Consider the following 22,498-nt stretch of genomic DNA (forward strand, 5'->3'; position numbering starts at 1 on the left):
AAATGTGTTCCTAAAGCAAAAAACCGAATACCACTAGCCCATTTATGCTATACTTAAAGCAATTACAATTATTAATAAAACATTTAGGATGCAATGTTTCCTTTTGAGCTCTGATTTCACAGCCCCTGAAATCCATCCCATTCTGTGAAGCTCAATTTAATTTCATCTTTATCTTCACTTGCATATAAATATTTTGTTTTCCCTTTGAGCGCGAGTCAATTTAATAACCTAATCAAAGATCAGAGCTTTCTGTATACATGGAGTATAATAAATGTATGCCATTTTCCTGAAAAAGTGCACCAAAACAGAGTAACACTTCAAGACAGGTACTGCTATATTTCATTTCTAGACAGTATATAAAATAGCAAGATGCCCACTCTCATTAGACAGGGCTGTAAAACAAATACCAGGTGATAACATTATTTCCTTGCATCTTCAAAAATGCAAGCTGGCAAGCTCTCCTGGGATGTGATTAACAGCTTGTCAGTTGGGGGTACTTACAAATGAAATTATTTCTTTAGCTATTAACCTTTGATGACATCAGTAATTCCCACATCTAGGGTCTGGTAATGGACACAGAGGGCTCACGCTGCAAGCAGCCACACCAAAACACAGACTTTTGGACGAGTTTAGCTTCCATGTCAACAGCTAAGCAAAATCCATTTTCAGTAGCAGTCACTAGCTCAAGGCTCCCACAGTCATGCTATGGGCAGATTTTCGGAAATAGTCAGGCACCAGCTCTTCTGAAAAATCTATTTATTGCTTTAGGTGCTAGAAACAGCTGCAGTCTTCTAATGAGCTGCCCCTTACAGACATTTCTCAGCCTCAGGAAACAGCGGCTCAAAGGCACTGCCTTACTCTGCCATTCCTCTGCCATTATTTTCACTTACCCCTTCCCTCACAAGCCTTTGCTTCCTGCATTTTACTGCTGTCACAGCTCGTTCCTATTCCAATAGTAAGTGTGGACTATTTTATTTTGTGCCTGCCCAGCAGAGTGGCATTCCCTTCCTGCTTGAGTCCTCTGGGCACGACTCCAATACAAGAAACGTCTGTTTGCAAATTACCCTAGCACTGGGAGACAATGATATATGACCTTTTACAATATTGGGTGAGGTATTGACGAAAGTCATTGATCCCATTTTTGAGTGACTGTCTCACCCAGGAAGACAAGTGAAATAAAAAATTTGACAAGTGTCTGCAAAAGCCTGTGCCTGTTCGGAGATGTCAAAAGCTTTTTTAGTTTTTTTGTTGACCTTTTGGCCTCAACAGGATTAATAAATATCATACTATTGTTCATCTGTTTTTTTAAAAGAGCCTTCTTCTATGCAAATAACTTGTTTGTTTGCTTGTTTTGGTTTTGGATAGACAAGAGACAACTGGATACCACACAACCCTTTACTCGTGTGAGCAGCCTCAATGACAGGGCCACTCCTCTGCCAGGTAGGAAATACTTTGCAGATGAGACAACAGGACCTGTGAGTATGTTTTCTAAGGTTACACATTACATATATAGTTTTACATTTTGGAAGAAGCTTTTTTAGTTTTTCAATGGGGAACCACCTATAGGAATCAGCTATTATTTCTTTGTGTTATTTTACTGGGACATCATTAGTGGCTTGTTTTCTTAACAGACAACTAAGACTGGCTCCCAAACAGCAAGTGATAAAAACATATCACCTTGTAAGTCAGCTTTTAATACTTTCAGACTCACAACTGTAACATATGGTGTTACCTGAAAATAAACATTCCATGAAAATGTTTTCATTATTTTTCAAGCTCTGCTGCATACACGTACTGATAGTATTACAGCTGGTTAGGTGTTATTTCTGAAGGAACATGTAGACAAATTTCTGCCAATGGCATACAGATAGTCATCGGCAGAAATTTGCCTACAAATAATGGACCTAGCATGCATGCATGCATGCTAAAGTGGAGTAATGAAGATGCTGGCCTTGGCAGCTGAATTTAAAATGGAAAAATAACTCTGTATTTCATTCTTAGATCTGCAAAGCCAAACAGATCTCTGGTATCACCTGGTCAGGGAGATATGCATCAGAACAGGTTGCTGAAAGGATGCAACAAAGAGTTTAAAAAGATATTTTCAAACAGAGAACACAGCAGTTAAGGAGATGGCTGAGAAATTTAAGTATCAGTTCTGAAAAAAATGTGACATTGAGAAAAATTTTTCATACTGAATCCAAACAAGCCAATCAACGCTGATTCTGTGCAAGAGGTTTCCCATACAGGAGGTGCTCAGTTGCCCAATAAGTCCATTTCCCAAAGGATAATTCTGTCTTCTGTCTCATCCATAGTGCTCAGTGACGCTTGCTATACTGCTTATGAGACATGTGCAGCATTTCTCCATTAACAAATCAAAAGATACCACATTTCACTTTTTTTCCTTTAAAATTTAATTTACACATTTAGTACGGTATAAGAAATCCTTCTTTGTTAAGGTCAGCAACTCCACAGTCAGACTTCATAAAACACTTCCCTTAACCTTCCTGAATAATGCTGTGCCTCATTGTTCCTCTTGCCAATACTTCAGACTGCAAACCATCACTCAGGTTACCTGAGGCAAACCGGTCCCATCCTTGCGTCCAGTCAGCATCATCCTTAGGCTCCCTGCTCATGAGTACTGTTGATTAGTTGATAACAATTGACAAAGGAAAAAATTTTAAGGGCTGAAGCATGTCTCACTGTAGTCCTACTTTCTTTATAAAATTCCACCTTTAGAACAAAACCAAGCAAATCTCCCACTGCAGTCCCATTGTTTGAACACTCACGTGTCTGGAAGTAAGCCACAAACAAGCCCAGCCAGGTTCGTGCAGAAATGTTATAATCTATATTATCTTTCCTCTTCTGCTACTGCCCCCTAACCCGTGACAAAATAGGCACAACAGAAGTGAACAGCAAGTGAATCAAGTTTCTCTGATTTAGTAAATGCAGAGTCACATTTTACTGATCACCTAGTTACCAAAGTGTTAAACAGGAACTTGGAATTCCTGTGTCCCTGAAACCCCTGATTTTTAGCCTTGTTGATAAAAAAAGAGAAATGTGGCACAGTGCAGAGTTCAAGCTGAGCCTCCCCAGCTGGGACACATCCCAAGCTTCTCAGCTCAGAGCTCTGGTTCCAGAGCAAAGCCTGGACTCACCCATCCTGCCACCTGCAATGCTTAAGCACCTCCAATGCAACCTGCGGACTTTATAAAAACTGAGCACACTGGCAACCCATCCTCCTTGGGAGCAATTGCCGGCTTCCACTCACCTCTGCTGAAGAAGAAGGAAAGAGGCATCTCCACAGTCAATGAACTCATCTGGTCACCTCTCACATCACTGTCAGAGAAAAACGCTGGCACCAAACACACAGAAATGAAAGCAAAAGCCTTTCCCTGCTGGACCAATCAAGTCTGACAATTGTCTTGTGGTGGATGCCAGAGAGATTCTGAATATTTTGGCAGAAATGCCAGCTTTTTCTAGGTGAGAATCTGCCTACATAGGATTTATGCAAACATTTCCTCACTTGGTCTGTAACCACCCCTTCGCAGCTAAGCAGTTCAGTGTTATCGCCAATTCTTTACATAGTTCTGAGTTTAAAATACTACCACTGCCTAAAATAAGAGGAATTTCAATTACAGTGCTCTCTGAAATGAAAGAGGTGGAAGCCAGTTTGACAATTTAAACTGATAGCTGAGATACTGCCTCACCAGCATTTTTGGCACCTGGCCTAGGGAGGAAGTAACGATAGGAAGGGAAGGGACAAAGAGAAAAAAATGAATAAAGGAATATGAGAGTAATCCATTCCACTTAATATAATGACATATATTCCCTATAAAGGGAGCTTTATAGTCACTGAAAAGAGGGCTATGCTTTTCAAGCGTTACAGAGGGTATTCTCATCCACCAGAAGCACCTCTTCCTCTCCACTGACAGCATAGGGGACTCAGGTGTTTTCAGGGAGTGATGAAGCACTAAAATGAATTGTCTATCTTCCTTGGAGAGTTCAAAGAGATAGTGGAAAATATCAGATACTTTCACCTACTTGGAGTATGGTCCACCTGATTCTCTTCTGCGAGCAGGCACCCACGAGCATACTGTTGAGGGATCACAAAACTTGACCTGAGGGGGTGGGGGAAGAAATTGGGTCCCAGACTAGAATTGCAAGAAAGCCCTGGAGGGGACACTGATTTACACCTACTCAGAACAGGCACTTCAGAGTGGGTATTAATAACAGGCTGAATTGTTCAAAACAACCAGTCTATGGGAGTGGTTCGAAGGTCAGAAACTGTGGATAATGACAGTTACAAATATAACTGTGAGACCAGAATGATGAGACTCCAAAAAAAAATCCCCCAGAAGACCCAGATCAGGATTGGGAAGTCCCAGATTGCAGCCCTGAGCTTCCTGCTGAAGGAACAGCGTTGCCAGCCACACTGGGAGCAGGTACCTACTTGTACAACTGATACAGCTTCTCAGACAGAAAATGTGATAAAAAGAATTATATCTAGCGTGATAAAAACAATCAAGAAATGTAACGAGGGATAGTACCTGCTGTGCCAGAAATTACTGCCTTCCCTGGCAGCCAATACAAAGGGTGGGTCATAAATCTAGGTGCAGGCAAGGTAAAAGTCAGGTAGGAAATAGGTATTTCTGCATCCACACCTGAACTGAAAGCACCAGTGTGTGAAAATTGATTCGCCATCCAGGCAGGTATACAAGATGCCTAAACAACGGATTCCTGAGCCCTCTACAAGCGCAAGATCAGGCATACAAGAGAACAACATTAGCATTAGCAAACTATCTCTTGAGGGTGCAGGTACAAATTGCTGAATTAGGCCCTGGAGACAACTGTCTTGAAAAGCTCCAAAATACCATCTCAAACTGAAGCAGAAGCTGTGCTCTCAGACTGAAAGTATTCTGCTGCAGGGGTATCAAGCATTCAGAAAGTCACTAAGGCACAAAACTTATAGGCATTGCTGGGCTGCCTAAGTATCACGTGAACGTAGCTGAAGCAAGAACATTACAGAAGCTGAGGTACATGGAAGTATATGAAAGCCAGCACACTTCAAATCAGTATTTAGCTCACAGTTACACCAAATCTAGCAGCACATTATGGAAAATCTAGAATGCCAGGCAGTGTTACTGTTCGCCACAAGGAGGTTTGCCTTATACTCGATATGTCAAGCTCTCCCCTCAGTGCAAACTGTCCTGTAGAATCAAATGGTAAAGCAGCAAAATATTCCCAGGCAAGACCATATTTGTAAATGCATCAAGCAACATCTGAAGCCAAGAGAAACATTTTGCCACAGAATCCAAAATGGCCAATATAAAGAACTATTAATAACTGCAAAACATGTAATTTAGAAAGCTAAATAAGAATCATTTATGGATTATACTGTCAAGACCAACATATTCAGGGCCAAGACGGCAAACAGGAATTATTTGCAACTGATCCGCAGGATGATGGGGAGGGGCAGAGCCCAGGAGTGGTTCCAGATTTATTAACCTCTGTTGACATAGACTTCTCATTTCCAATATACAAGAATTAGAGACAGAACAGAAGGCAGTGAAGCTCCTTTGGCCAAGCTGTAAAGATTGCCAAGCACCAGCTGTGGTCTGGTCTTTCAGTCCTTTGAACAAATGGCCACAGCTAATGCAGCAAGTTGTCCTGGTAATCAGGGCTTTCTTTGTGACCAAGAGGTAATTTGTCCCTTCTGGAATTGAAATGGCCCAAAAGAAACTGGCCTGTGGAAGAAAGGCTTATATGTAATCTCTAAGGAAACAGGTTTTGCTTGTTGTCCTGGTTTTGGTTACACTACTTTAAATGTCATATATTGAGACAAGGTATGTGATAATATAGAGAGAATATCTTTCAAACCATCAGTTTTCTTCAGTAATATCCAGGTTTCCCTCTGTGATATCAGACATGTTGCAGTTCCTGTGCAGGTGGTGTAATTGCACTTGATTGATAGAAATACTAATGCTTGATTCTTATAGAACAGCCATAGCAGTCTCTGTTCTCCCTCACATTTCTTGGGAATTAAAATCCTGGGAAATGTCTGTTTACCTAGTGGGTGCTGGTTAAAAAAGAAATCTATATGCATGTTACATACCAGGCACATCAGTGCCAAGACAAAAAAAAAAATCTTCAAAATGTAAACTTGGTGAAGGCAAGTTGTCCTCAGAAACGTGCCATGCCACCACAGGCCTTGGTGCCTTTGCAGACTGGAGTAAGCTATGCAGTTTGTAGTGACTTCCCCTGCTGCTTTTGTCATTACTGTCTCTTCTGGTAATTTTTCTCTGACGTTTTTAAAGAAGAATTAATCTCCCTGAGCACCTTCCCTTGTTTTTACAAATGTGGATCTTCAGATTCAGTTTAAGCAAGCTGTCTGTGCACCGTGCAGAAAGACAGTTAATAGGTTCTGTATCATTGCCGTAATTTGAATCACTGTAGAATAGTGATTTAATATTTTAATGTAATCCTCTACACACCTGCAATCAGCAAATGCACATTTAGAAATAAAAATTGTTTCAAAGTGCCACCAACTGTTGTTTTTGCAAACTGCAATTCAAAGAATGCATTTTCTTAAATGCTTCTACTGGATGTTATAACATTTTCTGGTGTAGCACACAACTTACAAGAACAAACCTACATTATCCTTTTCCCAAGCTAGACAAGCAGCACATCCCATTATAATATCTCCCCTATGGCTGGGTTTCAAATGCAACATAATACAGTATACCAGGCACACCTTTTCTGTTGTTTGTAAAATAATTTTTTTCAGATTTGTGTGTGTTAATGACAAGCCGACTTCCAAAACTTGCAAGAAAGCTCCAAAATTATCTAAGAGAACCAAGTGCTAAAAGATTGCTTTGCTTTTTAAATGTCTCCTATTAATGATGTGTGAGTTCCCAAGCATTAAGTGTGTGCTGAAAACACCATGCTCCAATGCTCTGCTTTCACTTCCTCCAGACTTTAATTTTCACTCTTCTCAAACTTTGCTTTCCTCAGTTCCCTCACCCCTGCATTTTGATTTCTCCTGATTCAAGTTGGACTCCCGACAAGAAGAAACCTTCTATGATCCGCCAACAGCAAGCAAAGAAACAGAATCATAAAGTTTACCAGAAAGGCACAGTGGTACTGATCTGTTGGTGCCACGAACAGTGTAAATAATCACAGAAGTTTGTCAGTCTGCCTTGCACATTACTAATATAGTGTGGAGTCAGTCTTCCAGGAGACTGAATGGTTACAACTCCTGGTGAGCTGATCTCCATAAATAGCAGCTCTAAATCAATTCTGTTTGCTTGCTGTGATCATATGAAATGCATCAACTGTTAAATAAATCAATGTGACCCCAAAGATTCCTTGGCTTAACATCTTATTATTTTGTGGTTATAGGCTGATTAGGCATTTAAATAATTTTCTGTGATAGCATCTGCATTATTTGAATATGCCAGATTGTGAACACAAACCTTCAGATTTCTCCAGTACTTTATGTGCCAGCAATAACAATAATTAAAATAACAACAGCCCTCCCTTGCTTTTGCTGATACCATTTAGTTCTTTCCAGAGAGGACAAAGTAAGCATTTTACTGGTTTGAAATGAAATGTGTTCTGCAAGGTCTGAGTTATTCAGCTATCGACTGGTGGGAGCATTCATTTGAGAGAACAGTAAGTTGCACCAACTTTCTCAGTCCAAATTGATCCAACAGAATGAGACCCCATTTGAAGTCTGAATTCCTCCACAATTTTTCTTTCAAAACTGCAGCTCCGAACCCCCTGTAGATGTAGCGGGTAATCAGTGCTGATTGATTTCTGAGTGCGTGGATGGAAGAACAGGGAGAGAGACAATGCAGTGACAGGAGAGGATGCAAAGTTCAAGAACATCGTAGGCATGTGCCAAGGAGACCTTTCATAAAAGCAATAGAGTGACTGCAAAAAAGGCAGTGAGGAAAAGCTGAAAGGTGAAACAAGGAGATTGTAGCTCAGAGGAAACTGTTGGCACTGACGACTGGGGAGGGAGAAGTTTTCAACAACACAGCACATGATTAAATGGAGGAGATGAAGAAAGAGACGGTGCAAATTTGCCAAAGTTCCTAATCACATGGAGAGAAATCTGCTCAGTTTTCTGTTCTGAGACACAAGGATCCCAAGGCAGAACATACTGACAAAACACTGGACATCTGAGCTGTGTGCCAGTTGCTTTTTCTTAAAAGAAGTTTCAAAAGAAACAAATTAGTAGTTTGGTTAACAAAAGCACTGACTTATAATGCCCACAATTTTCCTTATGAGATTAATTCTGATTTTTAAGCTTATCTCAAAGATTTGAAATATTTTCTGACTGTTTCAAATGCATAGAAATATCCAGATCCTCAAAACTGCCCCTGGCTTATTAGGAGCTGGCTTTATCACTGAACTTGCTGGTATAAGAAAAAACAAAACAAAACACAGTAAGAAATACCTTTATTTCCATTCACTCTTTTACAAGTAACTGTGCTATTATCGTCTAGATAAATCTCAAGTGCTGTGCAATATGACTTCCTACTTTTGACTGATCTTACAGGCATAGTTCTGACTACATAACATCGCCACATAAAAGTATTACATTAAATAAAAATAAGGCTTGAATTTGCAGCTGGCGTTGCAAAAGCAACGGAAAACAGAATGACAACTGGCAAGCAAAACAAAATCTTAAGAATTTGCAGAATATTATGTTTCTATGGTCCACACTAGTGCGGTTCTGCAGTTTTTCCTTTCCAGTTTAGACATAGGAAAACCCGATTATGATTCATTAAATGACTCTTCTGGTGTCAACTTAGGTGACAACAAATAAAGAGTATATCCTTTTCGTTAATGAGGAGTAAATCTGAATTTCGTAGAGCTGCAGACAAAGCCTACTGTCATATTTAACATTAGTTTATAAAAAATATATCTTTCCAATTTCCTTGTTTCCTAATCAACTGCTTCAGCATCTTTCCCCCACAGTGCTTTCAAGATGGATATATCTCACCATTTCATTAACACAGTGTTGAATAACAGCGCTTCCTTTTGTAACAAATTAGCATTACTGTAGTGTACAATATGGGTTTGATTCTCATTTACATTAGATCCTTTATACCATTCTGACAAAAGAGATTTTTATAGGGAAAATCTAATGTATGCTGCAAATATTTAGTTGCAGAGGCAACTAGGCTGTGGCAGCCTCCCTGCTTTTGGCTGCAGCAGAGACACGTGTAGCACCAAATCCTTTATCCAGCCCTGGCATAGGCTGTAATGATTTTTAACAGCACTCATCAGCACAGACCAGGCTCTCTGCATATATTGACGGCTGAATGTTGACCCCCAAATTCCTCTTATCAGAGAGAGATTGTGAGTCTTTTATTCTCACTAATGAGGGACCAGACAAGGTGAACAGGTTTGGGATTTCACTGAGACTCCCATACCACAGAAATGCATTTTGCACCATACAGTCACATCACCATCAGAAAGGTGGTTATCAGAGAGGAACTGAACTCAATTGTGTTACTACAGGCTAATTTCCAAGCTTACCGAAGACTTGAATTTCTGACTTGTCTGCAACAAATGAAGTAATTCCCTATTCTTTATTTCATCGCTCTGATTGTTACAAAACCACTTGTACTGAAGTGGTCAGGTGTCCTTTAAACCCAATATTAATCTCAAACTACAAACCTCTTCATTTAACATTCCTCATGGCTATTTGAGGAGCAAATAAATATCCTTCTGCTTTTCAGAAAAATGCCTCTGCAATTGAACCTCTTATTAAATCCTTAGATTAGTAAGAGCTGTCCTGTCATACAAATACTCTATTAGCATGGGGGGGAAAAAAAAAAAAGTTAGAAAAGAAGCCACAGAGTGTTCCTGTTAAATGAAAATTCTTACGAAGATCATAGGATCCAGAGGGTTTGCCTAGCACAAAAGCAATCTTTATTGAGTCGTATTGGATAACTAATAGGAACAATAATAATAGTAACAGAATTGTAACACTTTGCTTTCATATGCACTAAGGCAAGACTCTGCCTTGATCAATAATCTAGATTTGCTTTAGTCCATCAATTTTGCTTTCTACCACATCATATCCCCCTTTAACTGCACTTGGACCAGTGAAATACTGCTGTTTCCTGTTCTCAGCAGGGCTCTGCCACATTCCTGGCAATCCCTCATACCTCTTACTTCATTAGTCCGATCCCTATTTTCTCTAATTCCCGTGATTTTACAGCAATTCATTCTGAAAGCCAAACTGCATGCTGCCAGAATCAGATCACCCTTATTTTGTTAACACATGGTGCTGGCCAGTGGCACGACAAGGCAGGATCCAAATCCTGCTGGGATTTTAACCCAAATGGTGATTCTCCCCACTCCCACCCATATACAATACTTAAAGTGGAAAGTCTGTATCAAGGCCGACAAAATCTCCATTGCCTTGATAGCTAAAGCTACCTTTCCAAAATGCAGTCATTACTATTTATTAATCCCTCTTGGCTATGTCCAGAAGTCCTGCTGCATTAATGCAAAGAAACATAGAAATGCGGGCTGGAGACGGGTCCTCTGGAAATCATCCAGCCCGACCTTCTCCAAGGAGCAGACCTGTGCCAGCACTGAGTCAGGTCAGCCTGTGGCTTTGTCTCGCCAACACAGCAGAGGTAGATGCAGCTTCTCTTTGAAATTGCCCCCTACCTTGATTCCACTGATTAGTTTATAAAAAGGTAGAGTACATGTGCAATTTACTAGTAAACAGCTATGTTACGTATATTTTGAAACAAAAGGTGCAGCTCTGATTTTATACTAGTTTTGTTTTCTTTTTCTTCTAGAAGTAAGACAGCTTAAGAGCTTCACTATTGTCAAGGTAAACTAAAAAGGTTTCCGAATATGCTGTAAGAGACTTCCTGGCTGCAATTTCCCATTACTTCTTATATTAACCACCATGATCATGAACCATCATTATCAGTTCTTCCTTCCTGTGATTGCCTTTCACATATATTTATATATATCACACATGCACATATATCCATATACATGTATATGTACTATATCATACATATAATTCTATTATATATGTATCAGTATCTATTACATCTATATATAATGATGTATGTGTACTTCATATATCTGGTATCTATCTATACCTTTCAGTCTTCTTACACTAATTTCAAGTACTATAACGGAGACAACTTAGGAAAATGGTATAGGAAGAACTAATGAGACTGAAAAGTCAAATATCACAAAAAGTAGGAATGGGGATACAAAGAGTCGGAGACAGCAAGTCTGTTTTACCTGTGGAAAGTGATTAAAAAGGAAGCGTGACTGCAGGCTATTTGATTGCAGACTATAGAGAACTATATTGGCAGAACTCATGTTCAGCCGGCTGTCAATCAACACCCCCAGGTCCCTCTCCAACTGGCAGCTCTCCAGCCACTCCTCCCCAAGCCTGTAGCGCTGCTGGGGGTTGTTGTGGCCGAAGTGCAGAACCCGGCATTTGGCCTTATTGAAACTCATCCAGTTGGCCCTAGCCCATCGCTCCAGCCTGTCCAGATCTCTCAGCAGAGCCTCCCTACCCTCGAGCAGATCAACACTCCCACCCAACTTGGTGTTGTCTGCGAACTTACTGAGGGTGCACTCAATCCCCTCGTCTAGATCATCAATAAAGTTGTTAAATAGGAGTGGCCCTAAAACCGAGCCCTGGGGGACACCACTTGTGACCGGCCGCCAACTGGATTTAACTCTATTAACTCCATATTTGGGCCCGGCCATCTAGCCAGTTTTTTACCCAGCAAAGCGTGTGCCCATCCAAGCCACGAGCAGCCAGTTTCACCAGGAGAATGCTGTGGGAAACGGTGTCAAAGGCCTTACTGAAGTCAAGGTAGACAACGTCCACAGCCTTTCCCTCATCCAATAAGTGGGTCGCCCTGTCATAGAAGGAGATCAGGAGATCATTACTCTTTAACTGAACAGACAAAAGCATGGAAGGACCAACTGTTGAACACTGAAGGCATCCAAGTTCATGTTAAAAAGAAGATGAAAAATTTTATCAGAGGAAGCAATTTACTAGTGGAGTAGATTAAAAAGGGATGTGGGAAAATGAGTTGGGATGCGTCAGCATTCAAATGTATAACCTGCTGAAGACCTCCCTCTTGAATCCCTGAGGATTTGTCTGCTTTTCTTGCAGGTATCACAGCTGGGTGATAAAATATATTGCCTGTCTCCCTCCTCTATGGCCTGATTCTCACTCCAGTCACAAACTCTTGAGTCAGAGTAGGGCCGGTGAAATTGTGTGGACTGTGGTTATGGTAGAAACCACTGATACTCCTTGGGTTTTTAAAAATCTGTTACTTGACCATAGGGTGCAAGAAGCCTTAGACAGGTAGATGTATTTCCCCAACTTTTATGTTGTTTCTGTATATAGACAGCTCTTATTTCTTAGAACAGCTTGTAGATACACTCAGTCTGCCATTCTGTCCTATCATCCGACTATGTTAGCATTATATTGATTTTCCCAGGACTCTTTGCCCCTATGATTGTTCACTTCTCAAAAAATTACATTTAATGCTTACTTTATTAATATTGCCTGCATTGATCTTTGAATATTTTATAATCAAGAGAGGGATTCCCTCCTTGAAGAACCGTGTTGACTTAGCATTTGATTTCTGCTATATTGTTATGACAACATTTAATTATGGTGACCTTTGTATTATCAGAGTGAAGAAACTTACATCCCCAGCAGCCCCTTGACTCTCTCATCTTTGACAGTGGATAAATAGGGAAGGATGGTATTACAGGAGTACCTAACCATTTACTTTCTCCTGTGTATGAATTATGGTGATAGATAAATGTTAGATGTGTTGGTCAAGGACACTGTCTTTATCCAAACCTCTCCAAGCAAAATTTCCACTAGCTTAGTTCTGTATGACCTCCAGTATTAGTCCTCTTTTTTTTTTTTCCACATTGGTTATATCAGTTCCTAACAATCTCATCCCACGTTGTGCCAAGTTCAATTTTATTCCAGCTTAAAAAAATTGTCTGTCAAGATACTGCCATTATCTCAAACTTTTTTCTGCTTGCAATAGGTGGATACTGAAATTCTTTAACTAGCTTCAAATATTCGAAAAATGCTATCCAGTATGTAAGTAGTGTAGGTGGAATTAAACTGTAAAGCTACATACTTATATTACTTAAATGATAGCGGGGTTTGGTCCTTATTTTGTCAAAATTGGTTTTTGGTCCCTGAGATAATTTGTTGTTCATTTTCTATACTTTCACTTTTCTGGCTTTCAAAGTAACCCACACAAACTTTTGCTACAGAGATACATCCATTTGCAAATCACCTCCATCTGAATATTGTATAATTTAGTGAAGCTACTGCTTGTATAATCCAATATTGTGACGATGCAAAGACTTAAATTATCTAAAACAGTTGAATAAATATCCTCAAATTCCCATATTGCTTTCCTTCATCTGGCTGTTCCCACCAAGTGTTCTTTAAATTACAGAGAGTAAAATTGTGCCCCATAGCTTCAAATATAACAAAATGTAGAAACTTCACCAAAAGAGCCCTAAGAACTGTTTCATCCAGTCCTCCCTTTTCACATTAAACATGCTTATGATTACACATCCAAGTAATTTGTTTCTTCATTTCTCTGGTGTTTGGTAAATCTGATAGGCAAGTCAATGGAAACTGCTGACACGTCAATGAAAGTCAGAGGGGCTGAAAACAGTTAACCGTTGGACTTGATGATCTTAAGGGTCTTTTCCAGTCTAATTGATTCTATAATTCTATGAAAAAGCAGCAGTCTGACCCTTTTAACAACAGCAGAATTGGGTCCAGAAAAGGGAGTGAAGTACTGAGAAGACAGCAGATGATTTTAAAGTATGCTTAAAATCTCCAAAACAAGCTTAAAGGACACTATCCATGAAGGAAAGAATATCTAAACGTGCTCTAATAATTTTCATGTAACAAATCCAAGAAAGGGAATGCACACCACCATCAGCTCCCAGGAATATCTCTCCTCATACTGTTTCAGTCAGACAGTATTAGGCTGTCAACATCTGACTGACCCATGTTTCATGGCTCCGCAGAGGTCAATGTCTCAGAGGACTTTGTGTACTTAATGGCAACCAAAATGGCAAAGACTGAACAAGGCTACCAAAACACTGGTTTTTGAAAAGGGAACTCCTGAAATCTTACAGGTCTCTCTGAGAACATAAAACTAAAAATTCTTTTTGCAGGACTTTACAAAGTGTCCCTGGTGTAGGAAATGAGAGTGCTGCTGAAATCTTACCAGATTCATATTGAATCAAGTAGAAAAGCAACCTACATTACTGGGTTTGCCGCCACTGATCCAAAGGCCATTGATAGGCCAGCACAGTGGAAGACAAGAGTAAATCAGCTTCTCATGTTACATATAGTACTAAGCTAGTAAGAAAGTCTGCCTCACTGAGGCCAGAAACATACCCCTAATGAAAGAGATTTCCTAGAAAAAATACCAATATTTGCACTATAGCAAAAGGAGAGAAGGAAGACGCTGAGATAGAGATCCTGTCTGCCATGACCAGGTGCCTAAAACTTTACTTTAAGTGTACACGCTTTAAGCAGAGGTTAGGCAGGATCTCTTAAAATGAAACCCCCAGTTCTTATAATCAAACTTTAAGCAAGAAATTCTCATCTGGGGAAACTTTGAAGAACTTGATCTCTTAGGACAGGTAAGGAGCAGATGCAGTAGGTAATCACGCTCTCTACTTCCCAAACCTCCAGTCTTTGGGAACATCTTTGCTAGCAGGTTTGGGGTTTTTTCCCCATTTTATCTCTACAGCTCAGAATTCAGAGTTGCAATAAAAGCGAACAACCAGGTGTGCATTACATTTTAATAGTCTGCTCTTTTACTTTCTTTTATTTGGCTAGATGCGTAAGGGAAATAAGGGACAGTTCTTATCTTTCAAAAATAGAAAAACATTACAGTTTTCCTCAAACAGAAATTGAGGAAGTTTTACATTTTGTAGGTTCTGGCTGATCTTATTTTGATCTCTGCTGCACTGATCATGTCAGTTTATGTGGATATGTCATATGTTGCTAAGGGTATGCCTCGTATCATTCTTGGATCACTGACAAAGTGATTTCTGAACTGTACAGATGAAAAACAGCACAAGAGAATATGTTGTTAATTTAATAGTTACTATTGATACAAAAGCAGTTTATAGCAAGCCCCTCAAAGCCCAGGATCAGGACACTCAAAGCTATTTTCAAGGCTCGGCAAGCACTTAGAGCAAATATGTAGTCTCTGTTTTAAAGAACTGCAGTCTAAGATTAGCACTAGCAGAGGCACACAGGAGGGAGAACATTGGCAAACAAAATACTGCCAGGAAGAATAATAGGTAGCAGACATAGCTTAATCAACAGCCTGACTCTTGTCAAACGTGTTTTGTAGGCATCACAGCAAAGGAGGATTTTTAGGTAAGATAATGAGGATATCTGTGCCAGTTACAGGAAGCTACCCTCAAGCCTGGGAAGGCATGAAGATGTCTGATTGAAATTAAATAAGAGTCTGGGAGGGGCCAGCATCAGAGGCTAGTGGGAGGCAGTAATTGGCCTGAATATGTGATGAGAAGTGGATAAACTACCAAAGGATTTGAAAGTCATGTAAAGAAAATTTCCTTGTTAGTGAGGTATTAGTGGGGGAATGAGATAAGGGAAGGGATGCACAAAGAAAGGATGAAGAGAGAACGGGGTCATGGCCACAACAGCAGGCTATGGAAATGTGTGGTAGCATTTGGGTAGGTATAGTGCAGCTTTCAAGGCTAGAAAAAAAGTACTGAAACATGACAGAAACCAGGCCAGTAGTTTTAGCTACTAAACCTCCCTAGCTCCACTCTTAAGCAGAGGCAGCTTGGTCAGTGAGATAACTTCACCTGAGGTTTTTCCAGCATCTTAAATGGGGCTTAGGGTTTTGGAGTGTAGAAATCTCCCATGATTTAGTGCTCTGTTTTAAACACGAGAGAGGCTGTGAGTCTTGGACAGATATGCTCTCCCTCCTCCTTCCCAGTGACAAGAGTGTGAGCAGCATCAGGGAACTGAAGGCTGGGCTCCCATACAGAGGTGTACCCAGCTGCAGAGGCAAGACATGGAGAAGGCAAATTGGAAGTGAGGGTGAGAAAGCTCATGACTGGGATGAAAAGTCATGACCTAAGGGGATGTGGGGGCAGATCTCGGCCAAGTCCGAAGAATGTTTGAGAGTGATGAGAAAGCAAGGAAAACTCAGAAAGAGCTGCAGGTTGCTTTTTTTTTTTTTTTTTTTTTTTTTTTTTTTTTAAATAATGGATGCATATTTTTCTTACACTTGGTAAGAAGACTACTTCGGTTTGGAAGCCTTGGCTTGCTCTTAAATGGGTGAACTGTACACTCAACCTGCCTTTGCAGACCTCCTGGACAGGACTATGAGGAGAGTAAGCATTGGGGAAGGGGTGTAACAAGATTTTCCCAAGGAAGAAAAGGGAAACCCATGAAATTAACAATAGAAATTTAAAAGCCACAAGATAAAATTATCTGATTCTGCTTCCACAAACACAGACATGATCTTGCAAATGAGGACAAGACCATGTCTCAATTTTTAAAAATTCATTAACATTTTAAGGGCTACACCCAGAAGCAAGGTATTTTAAAGACCAGCTCAAAACCTCTATCTGGGCATGTTCTACCTGAGACCTGAGTCCTTTAAGACTGACTTCTTCCTGTAATAAAAATAAAATGTACCTTTCTAAATAGAGATCACATCTATGTTTTATAGTTAAGTATTCCCTTCCCCAATAAACACACATATATACTGGACATGAAGAAATGCAGTTTTACAGGTTTCTATGAGACCTGTCAGTTAAACAATCTTTGATAATGAAAAGATTGGAAAATAGTAACAGGGTACATCTTTTGATGGCATTGACTACAGCTTCCTTAAATCATTGGATCGATGCTGATCCAAGCTGCTGATCTGGCCCTGTAGTTTTACTTGGTTACTTTTCTCAGTCAGATGAGATACAGTTCTGCTTCCAGCCAGTGGGAAGTATCACTGGCTCGTATTTGGCAGAAGCTTAAAAGTAAGTTTTATTTACCTACTTCTTCTGAGACTTCTGCTTCTCAGAGTCTTTGTTTTCTCCCTCAAAGAAAGAGCTACACATAGAGCAGTGGTGATACTAACGGCCTTTGCTGGCTCAATTGTTCTTTGGTAGAGTGGATTTCACACTTTGCAGCATCTAGACTAACAGTTTCATAACAGCCTCACTCCAAAACCAGATTATGTTGGATTTAATTGGTTTACAGAAACTCTCATTTGTCACCAGAATGAGATCTTTAGCTGTGCACTACATTGCAAAGTGCTTCTGAGAGTAACTGCACATAATCCCAATCCCTCAAAGGGGGATCTTGCAAAACTCTGGCATTTGGACAATGCCATAGCCATTTGCAACTGCTTTAGTCTTGTGGCCCTACTCTGCTGACAAAAGTAGGCCTACAAGACCCTTGTGTCCTTCAAAATGTCTTCCTTTTCTGAATTCCAGCATGTTGTAAGCATCTCTCTCTAAGCCTCTTGCTAAGCAGAATAGACAACTGAATTTTGCAATTCTCATACTGCAGAAGAAACTGTCAACTAGTAAACACTGACACCCTAAAAAGACTCAAATTAATGGATAATGCCTTTTATTAAATTAGCAGCCCAAATCTGCATGCCAGCAAAAGCTCCTAGCTTCTGATTACCTCCGGGAACAAAAAAGACTAGAGCATGCTTATAAATAGTGGCAGCGGGCTTAGCATATGTTACCTTCTTTCCCAGATAAATATTAATTAGCCATACAGAAGAACCAGATCTTTAGTAGGAAGAAATCTTTGTAGCTTCCCTTAAATCAGTGTTGACATGCTGATTTCACAAGGAAAAGATTTGATTCTTAATTTTCAGCAATTTACTGTCACTTCATTTCACAAGTTTCCATCAAGTTTTCTGCATTAGTAGCTTGTTACTTTAAAATGTGTGCAGACTTTTTTTTAAACAAAAAATTCAGTGTTTCATTTCTGAAAACTTGATATTTAGGACCTGTCTGAAATCAACTCTGGATCCCGAAAGGAAACCCTTACAGATTTCATCCTCTAAAGTGGAAAGAAAGACTTGAATATACTGAAGTGCGCCAAAGCTTTAAACCTGATATAGGTCCATATCTGAAAGATTTATCTCCTGCCAAGTCTGAGCACAGAACATGAGACTTTTTAAATCTGAATCCCTACAGAGTCTGAACACAGGGTCCTTTCCCTTCATGCTGAACAGGTGCTTTTTTTTTTTTTTTTCTCTTATGTGACAGGCAGGAGTTAAAGGTTATGCCATTGACTTTCAGTCCTGGTTGAGAGCTGTACCTTTAAGTTGTACTGTCACGGCTATTTCCTATGGTTCATTCCCCAATGGATCTGCGTGTATTTCATCGTAGACAGGTCCTGGTGGGCTAAAACCCCTTTAGGTGTACAACTGGAAACAGCCTGAACTGTAGGGATGATAGTTCAGCCAGACCCTCTGGCAGCAAAACTGGCATTTGCACTGATTTTAGTGTGAATTAGAGGCTCCAGCAGCCTCAGACGGAAACCACAATAATGAGCAGGCGACAGCCCTTTTCACATAAGCAGTCATTTCTTCTGCTTTGTAAGGAAGCAGGAGAATAATGGGCAGTGTGGAAGGAGAGGAGATGGGGCAGAATTGAAGCGGTTTCCTGTGGAGCATCTCCAGGAACATCATTAAACTCCTTGTAGATGAATGTGGAACAGTCACCAACCTCAACTGCTGCCTCCATGAACTGAAATGTGTCAGGATGGGTGCAGTGTCTGGAGATGAAATGGTAGAGACAGTGTAAGTGAGGACTGGAGTTTCTTTTTGCTTGACCTTAGTTGTTTACTTGAAGAGTAATTGAATATTCTTCAGAGGGTATCTGAGTGCATTTTGAAGCAACTGTGCCTGACCAGTATGAAGAATAAGGAGATAACTTGATCTGGCTTTATTCCCGTGGGTTGAGAAAGTCGGTGTATATGTGTGCCTATTGAGCCCATGTGCTTGGTTTTTTTTCTGGGTCCTTAGAGTCAAAATCAAAACCAGGCCCAGCTGTTCCTTATAATTAAATTTCAGTAACTCAAGCTGGGTGTTTTTATTTTGACTAGTGACTTAAAAGTGTTGGCATTTAAATGGCCTCAGCTATATTTCAAAGTTAACATTGAGAAACTTCACACATACATTAGCGTTATTTGTCTGTTGGCAAACTCAACAAAATACCACTGTGTTGATTTACATAGTGAAGGCTATCTTTGCTAACAGAAGGACTCAGAATTTCATTATTTAAAATATGAGGAAGAATCTTATCACAGTGCAGGAGGCTACAGATGACATTACACACAACTTGCCACCTGAGTCAAGGGCAGAGGTGAATTTTATATCACGCACTGAGCCCTGTGTTCAAGTATACCTAAAAGATCGAAAAGCCAAAACCCACACAACTTTATCTGTGGCCAGGACAGATGTGACTGTAGGATGAGAACTCTTCCTTTCCGGTACTTAGGCTTGTTTCTATGTATCTGTCTTCTCTCTCTAATTTATTTGTAAGTCATTGATGACATTTATGCCATACGTGGGCAGTTTGTGATGCAATAAACCAGTAATAGGCTCAGTTTTCACTGCAGTTTCTATGTTAGGGTATTTTAGTACATCAAAATCTGGATATAAGAAGTATTAACAGTCTTACGTCAGCAGAAATTAATTTTATGCCTGCTTCTGCACAGGAGGCGAAACATCAGGAAATAGGATCTCTTCCCATAAGCATCTTTTCAGATCCAGTTAGGAGAGGGGAAGGTAAACAGTGAAATGCAAGCTTCAGGGTGACAGCACAGCAGTGAGATATGATTGTTCATGTGATAATGCATATGATTCACAGTAAGTTTCTGACTGGCACATCAAGACTCCAGTACTTATTGATGATCTAGTTAGAACCTGGTTCCTGCTTTCATCAAGTCTGGGTCCGTGGGAGCCCAGCTGTGGCACAGGGCTACGTGCAGCCTGGCTGGGCAGAAAGGAAGAGCAATTTTTTAAAACCTGAACACTTCTTGCTCTTACACAAATCCTGGGAACCAGCATGCACAGGCTAAAGAGAGCAGCGTGCACAGGCTAAAGAGAGCTGCAGTTCCATGTGTAAGGACATGACTTCTGCATGCCCCACCAGCAGTGATAAACAGCACCAGGCCTATGACATGGAGCACTATTAGGAAGCTGGCTTCATTTTCTTGCTGCAGCTATTCCTAACCCAAGACTGAAGCCCCGGAGCAAAGCGTGGGGAATACTTACTGAACCTGCCCAGGAGGACACTTGTGGGAAGTCAAGTGAAGTCACCACAGCTAGACCCAGCATGGCCTGGGTGAATGTTTTCCTGACCACTGGCAGCAGTACTACACAACTGAGTAAGAAACAAGTGAGCACAAAACAGAAGACAACAGAAGAGAAAAGCATCTTCTTGCCAAGACAAAGAGGGAAGCAATGAATGACGATTACTGATGAATAATAACCCAGAATTAATGGAGAGCAACAGCAAAAGCTGTGCATAGAACACAAACATTTTATAAGGGTAAACAGTGACATTAGTAGGGTGGCCAGAACTCATTGGCCATTCATATACTACTTGTCTGCATTATACGACATGGCTGATGGCAGTGGCTAGGGCTAGAACATTACCCTTGGAGGCTCTATAATTTTATCAGAAGAGCCTTTCCACAAGAGGAAAGCTGTTCCAAAACTGAATGAAGGACTAGGTTTTCCTCTTGTTATTACTGGTGTTTTAAATTTAAATCAGTTTCAGATACGTAGCCCTATTTGGGAAGAATGTTGAGCTACGGAGGCTCGAGGGCAGCTGCCAACTTAAGCACAACTAAATTAAGCCAGAAATGTAGAGCAGAACTGGAAGCTACAGCACACTGTATTAGAAACCAGGATTATAAAATCTCTGCCCATCAAAGAGACCAGAAGAATGTAGATAGCTCCATAATATTATTTTTAATGCAGTAAAGCCTAGAGGCTCCAACCAATTACCAGGCTCCACTGAGCAGAAGGAGGCACCACAAAATAAAGGCATAGAAACAAACCAAACCCAATCCCAAGCCCTTTTGGGAAAACAGAAAGACTTACCGACATTTTATCTTCCTACCCATTTGGTGAATGTAGGCAAACCTTGACTACCACACTTTGATTAATACAAGGCAATCCTCTCCCTACCTCACTTTTCGAGAGAGCCTAACTAAAGAGCTGACCTGAGACGATTTTACAGAATCTCAAGAATTGTCACGGCTTTTTTGATCTCAGGGGACCTGTGGGTGCTTGGCACATCCCAAGATCAGGGCACCTTGCCCAGTACTGAAATAGAGAGGGAAAGGGTTGTCCCTGCAGGGCTCTGGCTTTCCCACGCTGCTGTGCAGCCCCAGCTCTTCCTCAGTTCAATGCTTCTCTTCCTATAGTTTCCTCACCCCTCCGCTCCACGATGGATCCTCTCCAGCCTCCTCTTGCTGTCCTTCCTCTATCTGCATCCTCTCAGGTGAGCCAGTGCCTCTTGCTCAAGGATGACCAACAGGGAACTGAGGTTTCTCAACCCGCCCATAACCAAGATCTCCCGGGCAGAACAATGCAGTGCCTACCCCTGCGTGGTACTGAGCATGGCCCGGGAAGGATGGGATGCGGGGCAGGGGGGGGGGGGGGGGGGGGGGAGCACAGGGAAACAATTTGCCTTCCTGTCACTAGAGGAAACCAGCAAGGAGGAGATACCCAAGAGGGGAGGGCTGAATTCGCAGAGAGCTTAGGCAGGTATCAGTAAGTGCAGGAGTGCACAGACATGCCCGCATACTTAAACCCTTGCCTCTTCTTTACAGGGTTTGTCGTGACATCTTTGGGAGATTTACTCGAGGGCTGGACCACAGACATTTCACTGAGTTTGGAATTACCCTAACCCAGCAAAAAGACCCTTTGTGTGCAAAACTTTCCTGCGGCTGCGGAGAACAAACGCCGGTAGGAGTTTCAGGACCTAGACAAACGTGTGCTCCCGGTGCACCTCCTGCCCCCGCCTCCTGAGCGCTGAAGGGCACGTCAGGGCTGTTCAGTCACGCGTGTGCGTTTCCAAGCACACCAGGGAAAAAAAAAAAATATGAAAAAAAGGGTGAGAAAGCCTGAGCCCAGGAGGCGCTGGATTGCGAGAAGTTTGAGTGTAAAGCAGGCGATGTGATCCGGTGGGACGCGCATCCTCCGCAGCAGCGGGACCCGCCGCGCCGCGGTGCAGAGCCCCGGCAGCCGGGCGGCCCCGCGCTGCCGCCCGGCCCGGCCACGTCCCGCCCCGTTCTGCTCGCCCCTGCCCGTCCCCGCACGCCCAGCGCCGGCACCGAGCGGCACCTGCCACGCGGCGTGGGACGGGGCGGCGGGGCCAGCGGGCTCCGTGGGGAGCG

The sequence above is a fragment of the Strix aluco genome, chromosome 3 (assembly GCF_031877795.1).
Source record: "Strix aluco isolate bStrAlu1 chromosome 3, bStrAlu1.hap1, whole genome shotgun sequence".
NCBI classification, from domain to species: Eukaryota; Metazoa; Chordata; class Aves; order Strigiformes; family Strigidae; genus Strix; species Strix aluco.